We start from the raw sequence: 17,064 nt of genomic DNA, 5'->3' as shown, positions 1-17,064 counted from the left end.
CTAGTGTCACACCACACATCCATCTGGTCATCTTCTCTTTTGGCAAATACTACACCATATGAATACACCATATAAAGTTTATATAACAATGAAAACATATTGTATGCCAGCATTTCAATAAATAGCAAACATGTATATATCCATAAAATGTATGCATAAAGAGCATCTTGGAAGCTTCTTGGAAGAACTCCTTCTGGAATAAAAGTTTGGAAGCTTTTATTACTTCTCTTCAATTTTAAGACAAGCCTCACCCTACTCCACATTTTTCACCATCTTGAACAGTTGCTTTATTAAATATTAATCATTCTTTTCATCTTTTTTACAAAAACATCTATAAATGGTTCCAATTTTTCAAATCTCTAGAAAACACTTTGACTTCTCTAACTATCCTATGATTAGTCTTCACTTGGTTATTAGTTTTTTTATATAAAGGTTTTGAAATTATTAAATTATTTCTTTCTAACTGCAGTAGTAAAGTTATTCTTGAAGGCCTATCCTTTTCTTTATTTCAAGTAACTTTAAGGGTACCACAAGGTTCTATCTTTGCTCCTGTAACATTTCTTATCTACAATAACTATCTTCATGAAATCTAAAGTGGCTCTATTTGCTGACTACTGAACTTTATACTCTTGTCTTGACAAAAAATCTTCACTTTTTGATTGCTTAGAACAAGCAGCCGATTTTAAATCTGATCTCCTTTTTATAATAGCCTAATGCTTGTAGTGGCTTATGGATTAATTTCTGGACTTAAAATTCACCATTTTTGATAGACAAAAAATTATCATTTATTTACTGCAAAAAAATATTACAATATTGTTGGCAATCCTATACTGACGAATAACAACCCGATCCTCAGACAAAGTCTAAAACCACATTGTTAATGTAATTAGACCTACTTTATCTGCCATGCTTGAGGCACTCTCCCATTGTTGTAAGGTTGCATTTCCTTTTTCTACAAATACGATCATGGTCAATAGTCAAAGGAGCTATCATCTCAACAAATGAGCTATCATCTCAGCAGTTAGCAAAAACTCATTCTTGACTGGCTTTTTATTCAACAAATTGCATCCTTTTACTGTATCTGTACCTTCATGTTATAAAAACTTTTATTAATCCAGCTTTTTTTCCTTGAACATCAAAAAAACCTTATAACTCATACCTATCTTCATGTTTTCTTTTCTTATGCAACTTACAACTTTTTAAGTCTTTAGATGTACGTTTCCTAGTGTTTTAACTTATTCTCTATTTTAAAGTAGCTCTTGCAATCTTGTTGGAAGTAAATTAGAGTTTAAAAATATATAAATGTAGGCCAGTATTTAATAGATAGTAAATGTAAGCATAAAACCATCAGATGTGTCTCTTGTTAACTGGCACAACAGGCAATACTGTAATTTCTTTTTGAAAGATGTTTTATGAAATAAAAACTTATAATAGAATCAATTGTTGATGATCATTTATTTCTAGAAGTTAGAAAAGAAACTGGAAAACATAAAAAAGAAATTATAAATTTCAATCAGTTGGATTGTGTAAGTAATTCAATAAAACTATCATGTGATACTGCTAAAATACCGGAGAACCAACTTGATTTCTCCCAAATTCAATTTCCATCCAAGTTTGTATCGAGAGGGCGTCCTAAGTCAATTAAAAAAAAAAATGCTGTTGGTCTACATAAAGTTCAGAAGATCTGCTTGCCTTATAAACAGAAAACTGTTAAAGAAAAAGTTCATCGTAAGTATACATTATTATTTACTTGTCAACAATCAGAAATTGAAAACAGGCTTTGGTTTAGTCAATTGATTTGATGAATTATTTAATTTACTTAAATTTTTTTTTAACTTTGCAAGTTAATCTCTATAAGAAGTCATGAGTTATATAATTATTATTATAGAAGTCACGGTAGAGAAAGTCAATAGTTTCACTAAGACTGATCTATTATATACTTTAAAATTATGAGTTTTCTCTCCAACAAAAGTTGTTAACTAGCCAACTATATTTGGACCAATTAAATTGCAAACTATATATAGACAAAACAAAATGTAACAGTTGAAAAAACTCATTAATTGAAAAGCAATTTTTCAAAAAAGTTGATGATAACTAAAATTAAAAAAAATAGAGATTGCAGATAATTTGTAATATTTCACCAAGGCTTTAAGTCTTAACTCTAGGCGTCGCAATCAAGCAGAAAGATGGAGGCTGATTTTTTTTACCACTACCACTGTTAGAGGACCCTTTGCAGCAACTTGACCGTCTCGTTGTATCTTTTTTTTTCAGCTTTATGGAAGTCAAACGAGTTTAACAACATAGTCTGGATCAACAAACTAAGAAATCCATCACCTTCAACTAAACTTATCGGGTGTGCATCACGAGCAATGAAGTCTGCTATTTTCTGACCCAAAACTAGTTCTCTTTCTTTCGTCATTTTAGGCCGCAAAGCCGTAATGAAAGACAAAATGCTTGGCGCGCCCAAACTGCCTATGCTATCAATATCCATATGATGTGTTCTAGTAAGATGGCGTCGGATAGTGCTTGTGTTGCCACCCTTCGCTGTCAAAATCGCCTCACATTGCTTGCACTTCACCCTGTTCTTATCGATTCGGTCTGCATAAGACCACACTTTTGATACTTTACCCATTTTTTTTCTATAAAATTAGTGTTTTAAAATGTTTTTAAAACATAATTAATGTTTTTAAAAGTAAGCATGAAGAAGAAAAAACAACAACTAGCTTTTACAAAACTTTAATTGTTTACAAATTTTTTGTATAGCATTCTATTTATTTACAATAAAGTTACTACGCGCACCTAAACTTCTTTTTAAAATTTTTTTTTCGAAAAACTGCATACCTTTTTAATAAGAAACTGAAAACATTTTATATATAATTTTCTTAACTGAAACTTGGAATTCTTTGTAAGATCTTCGAGAGAATTCTACTCTTTAACTTCTATGTTTTCATAAAATTTTGCTTTAGAGACATGCTAAGAAACAAGTTGGAGGAGTTCTCATTTACTTAAAAGAAAACATTTTACATAAAGTTAAGAGTAAAAAATTGGGTTTCCGAATCAGAAAATCAAACAACTTTCCGAACGTTTTTATTAAAGTTTTCAGAAAAACTAACGATGATAAAGAAATCAGAACTTTTTCTTCAAGATCTTATTTTACATATCAATTTTATATTGTTAAATTGTTTTATTTCAATTAATGGTTAAAAGCTTACAAAAAAATTAGAATTAATAATTTGTAAATTGAAACTTTTTGCTTTTTTGTATTAACAACGGTTACCCGTTATTTGATAATGGTGCCCGGGCAATAACCAACCGGCGGGTACCCGGGCAACCGGGTACCCGTTAACAGCCTTATTTAAAGTGGTACCCTATGATATATCATATATCGATAAAACTTGATTTATCATTTAAAACTATGATATATCACTCAGTGGCGGATACAAAGAATAAGGTGGTGGGGGATACAAAGAGTACGGTGGTGGGGTAACTAACCCCAATAAGAAATATCAAACATCAAAATATTATTGAAAAATTTTTAAAAGAAAAAACAAAATACAAAAAAATATTCTGCAGCTAACTATTTACTTTTTTTAAATTAAAACAAAAACTAAAACTAAAGCAAAACTAAAACTATTACATTACAAAAAAATTGTTGCATTTTTAACATTTTTACGATATCGAAGAAAAACGATGAAAGTTTCGAAACATTTTAATGTTATCATCATTAATTCATTCTATTATATAATTAGATAACAATAAAAAACTGTAAATTACTATCGTTCTATTTTGAAAATTTTCTAAAACAGTTTTGAAAAACTTACGAAAAATATTATATAGGTTTCGTTTTAATAGTAAATTTTGTTTTTATTAATTTAATTTTAATTTGTCGTATAATTTTTATAGGTGATGAATATGCCAAAACTATTCTTAAACATACTATAAAGATATTAAGTAAAAGACGTCAGAAGAAAACTTTAATGCTATATTTATGACTATATCAAAGTTACTAGAAGACTTAGGTTAAAAAATCAAGATTCCACGAATTACAGGAAAACAAACTAATCGCGCAAACCTCAATACCAATGATCCTCTAACTTACTATAGAGTCAATGTTTATTTACCGTTCTAGATTTATATTTCAGATTTTCTGATGAAACCTTAAACTCTTTTGAATTAAGTGTAGCAATACCAAGAAATTTATTAAATAAAACAAAAACAGAGTTAACAGCATCCATAATTAGTTATATACTGAGTTTTATGAAAGGGCTGCCCAACATAAACACTGTTGATGAGAATGTCTAACTAATGAAAGTTTTTTCAGAATTTGAATTTTGGGAGCTAAAATGGAAAGACGCAATCAAAAAGCAAGAGCGTTTTAGCGTTTCTTCAGGAGTACGGAGTTTCTCGGTTTTAAAAGGACTTAAAACTTGGTTGAGATCCAATATAGGATAAGAACGATTAAATGGATAAGCTAGGATACATATCCATAGAGATTGTATCATAAATGTCGAAAAGATTATTGATAGTTTTGCATCTTCGGAAACTAGAAAGCTCAACTTTATATTGTTGTTTGTTAAATTTATAAAAGTCTTTATTAATAAAAAGAATATAATAAAAATAATATTTTGTTGCACATTACAGATAGGGCCAGATTTACCTATAAGCAGACAGGACTGCAGCCTGTGTACCATGATTTTAGCGGGCTCAATTTTTAAATGGGATATCGTTTAAAAAAAATTGTGGTATTTAGAAGAGTTTAGGGCCCCCAAAATTTTTCTTTCTAGGGCAATCGAGGATATGAATCCGTCCCTTATAACAGACTAAATAATAACTTTCATTTTTTGATTTTTTCAAGATATTTATATACAGAAACATTCAAAATACTTATAAGCAAACTTTTCTTAAATTATTCTAAATAATCAAATAAAAAATCTGAAAGAAATATAAGCGGATTTTTTTTGTTGTTGGTCAAATTACCCCCCTAGGACAAGGACCTGGATCCGCCACTGATATCACTAAAACAAAGATATATTATATAAAACTTGATATATCACTGAAACTATAATATACCATTTATCGATAAAATTTCATAGCGTTCTAAGAGTTTCCTTGACAATAACATGTGTATATTTAAAGAAACAATTGTTTTATTTTACTTTAAAAAGCAATGTTGAGTTTTTTTGATAAGAAACATTATTTGTTAAATTACGTTATACTTTGTTAAACTTGTTAAACTACGTTATATAATGTTACATTTTGTATATTATACATTGCATTATATTAAGTAACAGAATTGTAACGTAATGAAGTGTAAATATATTAGAGATATATTTAGAGATTGGAAACTTTTTTACCACTAGACACCAGAGAGGGGGATAAAAATCTTTTTAACGCTATCTTAAATTTACAAATAACAATTCAATAATAGAATTCAGACTTCATCAAAGAATGTCTTGGTTTTGATGGTCAGAATTTAAATTGAACATAAATCTTTTTGTACTGATGTAATATCTTTGTATTTGTGATGAGAGGCTCGTTGATATTACGACAAGTAGTATGTATTTTAACTTGATACTAATATTTTTATATAACTTTGATGTTGCTATCAAATACGACAATACAATAATCTAATCATATATCTGTATTCTTCCCATTTAGTTTTTGCGTTTTTAAGGGGCAACTACTCTCAAATTTTTTCAAAAATTTAATTTTTTTTTTCTAGTAATTGTTGACCAAAGTTTTATGTAGATTTTGAATCTAAAAAAAATTATAGATTTCTTTATAAGTTTTTGCTTAATTTATGTTTTTTTGAACCCAAGAAAAAAATATTTGCATAGCAACGCGTTGCTATGGGGGTGAATATTTTGTTGGTGAACTTATTCTGGAGTACTGTTTCAAATATATGTTTTGATTTATATCTTCTTTGCGAAATAATATTCTGTTCCTTATTATACTCAAACATAGGCCATTTACAATTGCGATTTTATTAAGTTATCAAAGCTAATTTATCTAACAGCAGAAACAAAAAAATATGATAAAATCCTTTAAATTTTTTGGATGATTTGGATGTTATTAAGAACACAAAAATGAATGATAGAGTAAAGCAGAGAACAAAGTACCACAATAAAAGAAGAGTATTTAATGTGCAGAAAGATAAAAATGCATGTAATGTAAGTGGATGTGAGTTAAATGGCAGTAATATTTTAGGCGCATCTGCTAAGAAAAATAAATTCATTACAAATGAACCAAGTAAAAACATTAAAAAAATTAGTGGTTACAGTATTATAGATACTGAAATTTTATCTAAAGTTCTTTCATTGTTAATTTGTCCTCAATGTGAAAACTGTGCACTGTACCTAGGTTATTACCATGAAAAAAAGAAAGGACTGGCATCGTTGCTATATTTGAAGTGTACTACACTATCTTGTAATTATAAATATGAATTTTATACATCAGATAATTGTGTTAAAGAGTTTGATATTAAAACAGGACAATATATGCAATGAGAGTATTAGGACATGGTCATACTGGAATTGAAAAATTAACTCAGCTTATGAATATACCTTAACCCATGACACGCAAAAATTATACAAAAATAGCAACAAAAACTGGACCAGGAATTCCTGTTGATATTATTCACAAAATCAAGCCAATATATGCTGATTTAATATATGCTGATTTAAGTAAAGATTCTGAATTAGTAAAGTGTCTGCATGGCAAAACCCAGAATTGTAATGAGAGTTTTAATAATTGAATATGGGAAAAATTAAAGTAACTATGTTGGTTTAGCCAGTTTAGAGTTCGGAGTGAACGATGCTGTTGCAAATTATAACATTGGTATGAAGTCTGTTATTTTAATTTATGAAAAACTTAATATGAAACCAGGACATTTTACTTTAGCTGGTTGCAGACTCATAAACAAAAAACGAATAAATCTATCATCATTTAAATCGAGTGAAAGTTTTAAGATTAAACGAAAGTTGTTACAACGTCAAATATTGTCAAAGAATGATCACCAAAAGTCAATAGAAAAGGCCAAGAAATATTATGAATCTGGTAGTTTTAAAAATATTCTTTTAAAAAGTAATTTTTTTAAAGAAATATTTATGAAATGAACAATAATTTATGATTTTACTTTTTGTTTTGCGTTTTCTGAGAGTTTGCTTTTTAAACACGCCGGTAAAAAAATCTTGAAAAGTATACATGCTATCATTATGAATTTTTCAGGGATTGTTCATTTTGCCAATATTTATGATATGATCGAAGTAAAATTTCTAATATGACTTAAGATTTTGAGTTAATAAGTTTTTTATTTTGCATTTTGACCTTTTTTTAAAAAACGTAATTTGTCTGTAGCTTTTTATGGAAAAAAATATTTATTCAAAAATCTGCTTCGTTCATATCACAAATTTAGATATTTAGAACAGTTCTGCAAAACTTCATTGACACTCCTTTACTCACAAGTCTTTATTTTTTTACGGCGTAAAGACAGTTTTTGTGGTATTTTCAGCTATTTTTTTTGGTTACCATAGCAACGAGCTAACTTTTTATGTGTTTTTTGGTACTCTTAATGTCAGTATAATATTTCCTATGTGACTAAAGAAAAAGTTACTTTTTATGTGTAGTTTTGAATTTTGAGGGTCGTTGCCCCTTAAGGAGATTTTATGAGTATGAATTTATCGCATTACTTAAAAAACTATACTTTTTCAAAAGAAAAATGTTTTTTTTTTTGCAATGTTATTCACATCCCTAATGTTGAGACAGCCAATAAATTGCAGGAGCCTAATTTTTAATTTTTTTTTAATGTGGTAACAAACCTTGACGAACAACAACAACACAAAAAAACAAGCTATTTATTATCCGTAAATCGTTTTTACAATAGTTTTAATAATAACAATAATAATAATAATAATAATAATAATAAAAATAATAACAATAATAATAAGTATGTTTACAGAACGATTTCTCAAAACGTAGGAAGGATTTCCCCAAAGAAATCGTTCCTATGAACGATTTCTGAAAAAAGCGGAACGTTTTCTAAAAAACCGGAACCATTTCCCGAAAAAAAAAACCCGAAGGAACGATGACTTAGAGAAAATCAGGAACGATTTCCTTAAAAACATAAACGATTCATTTTAAAACAGGAACGATTTCTTGCACAAATTCTAGCTAAATATAAAGTTAAAGTATAGATTAATGCATACTATAATTTAAATGATCTAATAAAGTGTTTAAGAACAATTGTCTTAAAATATTTCCTTATGTTAATGTTTAATAAAGCATACACATTTTCAAAGAAATTCTTTAAAGATAATGTAGTCGGTAAGTTGCTTATTATAAAATGAATTATTTTTTTTACAGTAATTTAAAATATATATTTATATATATATATATATATATATATATATATATATATATATATATATATATATATATATATATATATATATATATATATATATATATATATATATATATATATATAAATAATGTAAATAAAGAGTATAAGACTTCCTAAATAAAGTTAGAAATAAATAAAATTAAGACTTCTTGCTCCACCCCAACCTATCAGTCAATATTGACTGATAGGTTGGATATATTGCTTTCTGTCATATCAATATTGACTGATAGGAATAGTCATATTGCCTTTTATCATAAACATAATTGTATTTCGCTTATTTATTTTTCAGAAACAAGTAGTCAGGTTTATCGAATTTCTATCAAAAAAATTCACATACATTCACATCTTTTAACGCATTACAAATTTTAAAAGTGCATGATATAATGAAAATTGAAAATTGTTTATTTATTCACAGCTGCCTAAACAAAAAGCTACCTCCTATATTTAATAAATGGTTTACACTAAGCAGTGCAATTAGCTGTCAACTTACAAGAAACTTTTGTAGAGGTGCACTTAGTGTGCAAACATATAATACAATATCCTAAGGTAAACATTCCTTTAAATGCTCTGCATTAATGGACTGAAATCGATTTCAAAATAAATTAAAATCAATCCCATTGAACAACATTAAAAAATATGTCCTCAAAGCCAAATTAAAATACTACTTGTTACATTAAGATAAATAGAAATAACAGTTCAATTACTGGTGATAAAAGATATCTCACTATAGAAGATATATAACATATAAATATGAATGTTGACTAATAGCATCTTTCTGAGTGTATTGTTTATTTTATTTGCATTGTTTTTGTTTTGTTTATGGTTGCTCTGCTCAATTTAGCTGAGCTATATGAGAGTGAACCATCCAGAATGTAGACTGTACATATATTTTGCAACTTATAACATTCTTATGTAAAACATATATATTTCTGGTAAATATATTGCTTTTTGTTGTTGTTGTTGTTTTGTTATTGTTGTTGGTACATTGGGGTGGACACTTCATGATGCAGTGTCACGCTGTAGATTGACACACTGAGTGTTTAAGTTTACACATGATAAGAGTATATCTATCAGTATATAGATGTACTAAATGTATTGAATCGTATAGAGACTTAAGAACATTTGTATAACCCTTAGCGCTATACGGTGCTCTTAAATTATAAGGTGTACAAACAAATATGTAACAAGTAACAAACCAACTTTGGCTGTTGATAGTGTAACAACTCACCAAACAAATGATTTAATTAAATATTTTTAAAAATGTTAAATAATTATACAAAATAGACTGAAAATGAATAATTTATCAGCAACTAGATGTATTTTTTTCTCCCATGAAACAGGCAATTTGTTATTTTTATTACCTCTTTAACTTATTTTGAAAAGATTATGTTTATGATATGAGCTGAGTACAAATTAATTATGTGCACATTCAGTAAATATCAAATCAGCAAAATACTAGGAACAGAAAAATAACAAAACAAAAATAACTTTTTTACTTTATATTGAAAAGATGAGTCATGTAGTTTTTTATTGAATAAATGTATTTTGTTTCTTAGAATTTTATAATATTTTCCTTTAAATTTACCAGCAATTAAGGGTAAAATTACCAGTAGCAAAATTATACATTTTCAGTTTGATTTACCTGTAAACTAGTTAACTATTATTGCAATCCCTAATAATGGAGATAAAAAGACAGAAAAAAAGATTCTGAAAAAATATGATTTTTTTTTAATTTAGTTTTTTTTTATGAATTTTCACGTTTTCAGCTTTTTAATAAAATATGCTGGGTGTTCTATTTAAAAAAATCACCCACCTATATATTCTTTTAAGTTATTTTGTTTATTTTTTTACATTATTAGTTTATGCTTCTCATATTTTTGGCATTGGTGATCAAGCACATAGATGATCAAACCCATGTTTTTCTTGTATTTATTAATCTCACTTGTTTGAATGTTTTTTTTGACTAATATTTGTTTGGTTAAGTTTGTTTTTAGCTTGAAGTATTTTTCCTTTTCCTATTCAATTTGTTAAATCAATATCACAAACAAAAGAAATAATACGATCCCTAATACACTTTCTATTTTTCAGATCAGGTCACTCTGCTACTAATAACATGTAAACCAGTACAACCTGCTTCATATTAACGTCAGGAAGGGCATGCAGTTGTAAAAAATTGTTTCAAATAATTTATAATGGCATTAAAATGTTGCTGTAGACAACCATCCGAACCACACAAGTTTGAAAATGTTGATGTGAAACTAAAGGAAAAAATTAACTTTACATATTTGGGGGATTAGTTTGTAGGAAGGTGCTTAATGTTTTTTTTATGTTGGCAAAAGTTTATTTGTTTTATCAATATGAATAAACAGAATTTCATAAATGTTAAGGTTTTATTCTTTATTATTCTAAATATAAGTTATTTTTTTGGTCTTTATGTTGTGTTTTTTTAGCATAAATACCTAAGCTGCTTTGCTTCTGTACAACATTTAAATTTCCATACCCTTACTCTGTATTAGTATTCTTAGGAATACTAACACTAAATACTTTTATTTGATTATTTACAAAGTTTTTTGCAAAAAGTTATCAGCATTTATATATAATTTTTAGAAATCAATTATAATGATGATCCTCATCATTATTTTAGCGTCCTTGTTTCTTCACTTCTACAGGTTGCATGTTTCTTATAATGCCATTCCTCCAATATCTAAATGCCTTTAAGACCTCCATTTAGTAATCTGTCCAAAGCTTGAGGTTAACAAATTTCATCCTCAAATCCGTTTTCTTTACTAAAAATCTAACTTGAACTTGCCTAATAATAGAAATTGCACCTATTGTCCCCTTCTCTGACCTAAAAACAAACAGCATTTTACTGATACAGTAGCGTGCAAAAGTTTAGAAACACCAACTTTTTTTCATTTTTTACTGCATAACTTTTCACAAACTTTCATAAATAGGCTAAAATTTTTACCAAATGTGCTCTATATTACTTCAATTTTAAAATACAAGCCACACAAGTTGCAAAATTGAACGGTTAATTAACATGTAGTTTTTTTCTCGAGAAAGCTACTGCGCAAAAGTTTAGAAACAACTAAATTTGAATAATATTTATTTCAAAAAAGCTGAAATTTTTACTAAATTCACAAAATAGAAATTTTTTTAACAATAAAATAGTTTTAATAAAACACTATGTATTTGGTGACATATCCATTTGCCTTTAAATCAGCAACACAACGACGAGGCATTGAATCTACTTATTTAATTAGTACATCCTGAGGAATATTATACCAATATTCTTTAATCAATGCAAATAAATGGTCTTTGTTAGTTGTTTTTCTACCAACTAATTTCTGGTTAATGTACTCCCAAAGATGCTCAATAGGATTGAGATCTAGCCTTTGTGAGGGCCATTTAAGAGCTTTGATTTTTTGTGATTTAAATTATTCTTTAACAGATCTGGCACAATGCTTTGGATCATTATCTTGTTGTAAGATCCATTTGCAAGTCATTTTATGCTTTGCATCGGAAGCATAACATTCTCATTGACCAGAGACTTTATATAGACATCAGTCTAAATAAACTCTCAGGACCATAAACCTTCTAAGTGATAAATGGAACCCACATTGTCATACTAAACTAACCCAAACCATAACATTTCCTCCTCCATGATTAACAGTGGTAACTGATATTTTGGATTAATTTGTCTCCTACTGGGCCCCTAACATACTTAATTCTGTTACTACTTTATAGCATAAACTTTGATTCATCAAAAAAAAAGACTTTTGACCAGTCAATAACTGACCAACTAATATGATCTTTTGCAAATTTTGTTCTGGTTTTTAAATTTCTTGCAGGTATTTGCGATATCTTAACTGGACAATGGCCATAGAGATTATTTTGTCGTAATTGACGTTTAGTTGTATTGACGCTACAGTTTGTGCAATGAAATTGCATTAAGTTAGACAGCAGACTTGCGAGTATTATTTTGGAATACCTTACTGATAATCTATCAGACTTTTCAGTTGTAACTTTGGGTCTTCCAGAGCAAGTTTTGCTTTCAATAGTTTTGCGCAGACAAAATCTTTTCATAGTGTGACTTATTCCTGGTTTAGAAACATTGTAAAATTCAGAAATCTGCCTGTAAGTCATTTTATTTCCCACAGCTTTTATAATTAATTCCTTTATTTCCTTTGAAACTTCCTTAGCTTTTCCGATGGTTTTAAAATATTGCAAAGTAATTGTATTATAAAATTTTACCATTATTTTGGCAATTAATTATATTTTAATACCTTTGAAATATCTCAAAGTAATTAAGTTATTAAATTTCACCAATATTTTGACCTTAAATTTTGCTTTTGTTTACATAAACATGATTTATTTGCAGGGTATGATACTGTATCTTAACTTTTGCGTGGAAGCGCAATTTTTTCAAAAAAACAATTAAAAGTTAATTAAATTTTCAATTTAAAACTTTTGTGGTTTGTATTTTAAATTGAAATAATATAGAGCACATTTGGTAAAAATTTCAGCTTCTTTATAAAAGTTTGTGAAAAGTTATGCAGAAAAAATTAAAAAAAAGTTGGTGTTTCTAAACTTTTGCACGCTACTGTACACACACTGCTTCTTATATTGTTGTATGTTCTTGCAATAGTTCTTTCTAAAACCTTCATCGCTTGTTCAAGCAAGTTTATTACTTGATATAAACCACCCTACATTTACACATCTTTACCATCCAACATTAATTTTTTTTATCCAACATCTTTTTTGCAGTTGTTCTTTACAAGAGTGAAAAAGTTTTGCAAGCATGATATGATTGCCAACCTTTAAAATTTAATAATTAGAACAGCCATGGCTTGATTTTATGCTTCAAATCTTCCGGATTTGTATTTTAACAATTTTATTGCAAAGATCTAACACATAATGAACATTATGTGTTAGTCTTTGCAATAAAATTTTCAGAACATAACTGCTTGTTATCTTCTGGTCCTCTAATCTTATTCGCCTTCCTTGATCATTTCAAACTCTTCATTTAGCAATTTTTCAAAATGAGCCATCCAACTTGTTTTTACTTAAACTTTATTTGTATATATTTTTCCATCTAGCCCTTTACTACACCCTTTAACAAAATTTATATATTTTGTAACTATTTGCTTCACAACTCTGAATTCTCCATTCATTTTATACCTTCTGTTTGTTTGATTGAACTTTGTATACATCTTGTCAGGGTATCTTGTCAAATCTTTGTATACATCTTATCATCTTTGTATACATCTTGTCAGAACTTTGTATACATCTTGTCACCCTTTAACAAAATCTATATATTTTGTAACTATTTGCTTCACAACTCTGAATTCTCCATTCATTTTATACCATCTTGTTTGTTTGATTGAACTTTGTATACATCTAACCCCTTTGTATACATCTTGTTTTGCCTTGCGCTTAGACTTACAATGCAAGAACCTGTCTTCTGCATTCACAGACTCTTACAACATTGTATAAAATTTGTTGATTTTTGCTACAATTTTAACTAAGTATTTATTGAACTACTACGATTCTTTGTGCTGTTGATGACTTTTAACTTTTAAATTCTTCACTTTTCATGACTAAAGACCATTTAATAAGGATTTTAGGGTGTTTTTTATATTCCTATTTCAACACGAAATTTTATTTGTATTACTAATACTTTTATTTGTATAATTATGAATTAGATTATAAATTTTAAACATACATGAGCTGTTTTGATAACCTTGGCCTGATATGGGCACCAAAAAAAAAACACAAAAAGTGTCTTGCTTTTTTGTGTTTTTTTGAAAATAATAAAATCGTTTTTGTTTCAAATGTAGTAGTGCATAACTAGTTTATGTTTATTTTAGCTAGCTCATATTTTTAGAACAATGCGATGGATTTTAAAGTTATTACATGCCATGAACTCTTATTTAACTACTACTGAACGTTAGTTTAAAAAAAATTTTTGATTAATGCTGCAGAAAATTTCTTGAAACCGTTCTCATTGGTTTTTATACAAGGTTATATTAGTTGTAATGTTTTCTTGGTAAAATTGCTGCTTAGAAGTCCTTATTGGTCTGGGTCATCAATTGAAGAGGGTATGTAACGTTTATTTAAAGTCTTTAAGTGTTTCAACTAATATATTGAAATTTTGCAAATTATTTTGAAAAATGTGATTTTATTTTTAAATTTTTGCAGTTCATCTACCACCTCGACAGTCGCAATCAGCATCTGTTTGTCTTCTTCATGCTATGGTTGAAGGTACTTACGAAACAGACAATTATAATGCTTATACTTAATTAGTTTCGTTTTAAATAGCAAGTTGTTGCTCTTATTTTTACCTTTTTTTTAAACTTTCTTTTTTTCGATTGTGTTATTGTAAATCTAGAAATCAACTTAATATTGCAACCCGTATTATTTTATTATATATAATTTAGTCTGGTTATATTATTTCTATTAAGTAAAATTTATTTTGTGAAAATAAACCTGACCTTTTTCTTTTGTTATTTTTGTATATTATTATTTTTGAAAATTAGCCTTTAATTTAAAAAAAATTATTAAAAGCATTAAAAATACAAATTTGACAAAGCATCTTGAAAAGTATTTTTTTTTAATATTATACCGGACTGGTCTGGTGGCAAACTTTGTTAAGATAATTTAATCCGTACGTATAATTTACATAATAATATATAATCCGTAAAAATAATTTACCGGACTTACTCTGTACTTCTTATGTAATGCCTCGTTAACTTTACGAACGACTCACCCAATTTAAACATGAGGGGAAACTGCTTTGAAAATTATTACACTACCACCACCTTGAAGTAAACATAAGTTTATAACTCTGAATAAAGAGCGCTACAAAAAATTATCTTGTTTCATTAGGCAATTATTTAAATAGAATCATTTAAATCAAAACTAGAAACAATATTGAGCTAATTTAGTTACAATCAAAAACCACGTTCGGCTTAAGCGGCGTAGCGATAAAACAAATAAACAGGTCATTTCAGAAAAACCTTAAGCCACTTTGTTACTAAAATAAGTCAAGCACCGATTATTTTTTTTTGTTAGATAAAAGTTCTTTTAATAAATCAAACAAATTTTTGCTAATGACTCAACTTTATACTCCTGTACTGACAAAAAGTCTTTTCTTTTCAATCGTATAGAACCGGCAGCCGATCTTGAATCTAATTTCACTTCTGTAACAGATTTAAGCTTATAGTGACTTGTAAATTTTAACTCCAAAAAAACTCAGTTTTTTACTGCAAACAACTATCGTAGTACTGTTAACATTCCTATATTATTCTAGGCAATGTCCAAAAACGCATTGTAAACGTAGTTGGAACAGCCCTATCCACTAAGCTTGAAATTTTTTTCCATTGTTTTAAAAAGGTATATCTTTTTTTCTTTTCAACAAATACTATCATGGTTGATACTCAAAGGAGCTATTATCCCTAATTCTATTAGCTAAAATTCATTGCTGTTTGACTGGTCTAAAAACTTTTATTCGTCTAGTTTTTTACCGCGCACCTTACCCCTTTGGAACTAACTCCCACCTTTATGTTTTCCTATACAACCTTCAACATTTTAAGTCTTCTGTCAACCGTTTTCTTGGTCTATAACTCCTTTCTTTTTTCTAGTAACTCCCAACTTATTAGTGGTTGCTTGCAGCCATAAAAAAAAAAAAAAAAACAGGCCTTACAGCGTGCGTTGTATTGAAACACCTTAAGTCACTGACTTGTGGTGTTTCTTACTCTGGACGACCGATAGATTTTACATGAGAAATTTTAATATCTGCAGAAATCCAGTTAAAGTGCTAATTAAATCAAAATTTATTGTAAAATACAATGATAGTGGAAAAACTGTATTAGCTATTAGAGTTAAATGATTTATGCAAATTCTATCGCTCAAACACGGAGTATAATATACTATTACAATTTTTTGTTTTTGTTTTATTACGGAATATTGTTTCGAAAATAGTATTTTAACAGTCAAAAATCACACATTTTCCGCGATTGGATTTTTTGTTTGAAAAATAAAAAGTTTTTTTTATTTAAAAACTATCTCTATTTTTGTATTTAATGAATAAATAAAAAATAGCATATTTTAGCGGGGTCGGAGCGATTTCAAAAGTGGATAAGGCAACCCAACGTTATCCTTTCCCCTTCCCTCCTCCCCCCCCCCGCCTTCTCCATCACTTGTCAAAGCATCGTGGTGCTGTAGTGATATCGCTACCTTACTAGGTTAGAAGTAAAGCAAATCATTGCTTTTATGAAAATAAATAAACAATTTCTTTAGAGTAGAAGGCATAAGGACACAGTTTTAATATATAAGAAACTGAAATGTTGAAGAAATCTTGTTTGGAAACGCATTTTATCCATAAAACCTTTGAACTTGTTAGGTTGTTAAAAAATCACTTGTTTGCATAAAATGTAAGAACCAATAATCCTAATATTGAGAAACATCTGAATATGAGCTGCCCCGATAACACTTTTAAATAATGAAAAATAACTAACTGTATAGTTGAAAATAAGTTTATAGTAGTAATTAACTCCTAATATTAGGAGTTATGATTAGTTTTTTAAGGCTTTTAAAATCATAAATTATTACATTTAAATAATACAAAGAAAACTCCTTCTGTATGTAGTAAAAAACATTAA

The 17,064-nt window shown here is 28.1% G+C and overlaps 1 long non-coding RNA gene across 1 annotated transcript; it reads left to right on the top strand.

The window, feature by feature from the left end:
* The first annotated feature begins 8,068 nt into the window (after positions 1-8,068).
* LOC136082338 (uncharacterized) lies at positions 8,069-14,812 on the top strand. Its single transcript, XR_010639608.1, has 3 exons — positions 8,069-8,322; positions 10,490-14,502; positions 14,603-14,812. It is a non-coding gene; the product is annotated as an uncharacterized LOC136082338 (long non-coding RNA).
* The last annotated feature ends 2,252 nt before the right edge of the window (positions 14,813-17,064 follow it).

This window comes from Hydra vulgaris, chromosome 07 (genome assembly GCF_038396675.1).
Source record: "Hydra vulgaris chromosome 07, alternate assembly HydraT2T_AEP".
NCBI lineage: Eukaryota > Metazoa > Cnidaria > Hydrozoa > Anthoathecata > Hydridae > Hydra > Hydra vulgaris.
Note: the sequence above shows the minus strand (reverse complement) of the source record. Positions and strands in the feature narration are given on the sequence as shown.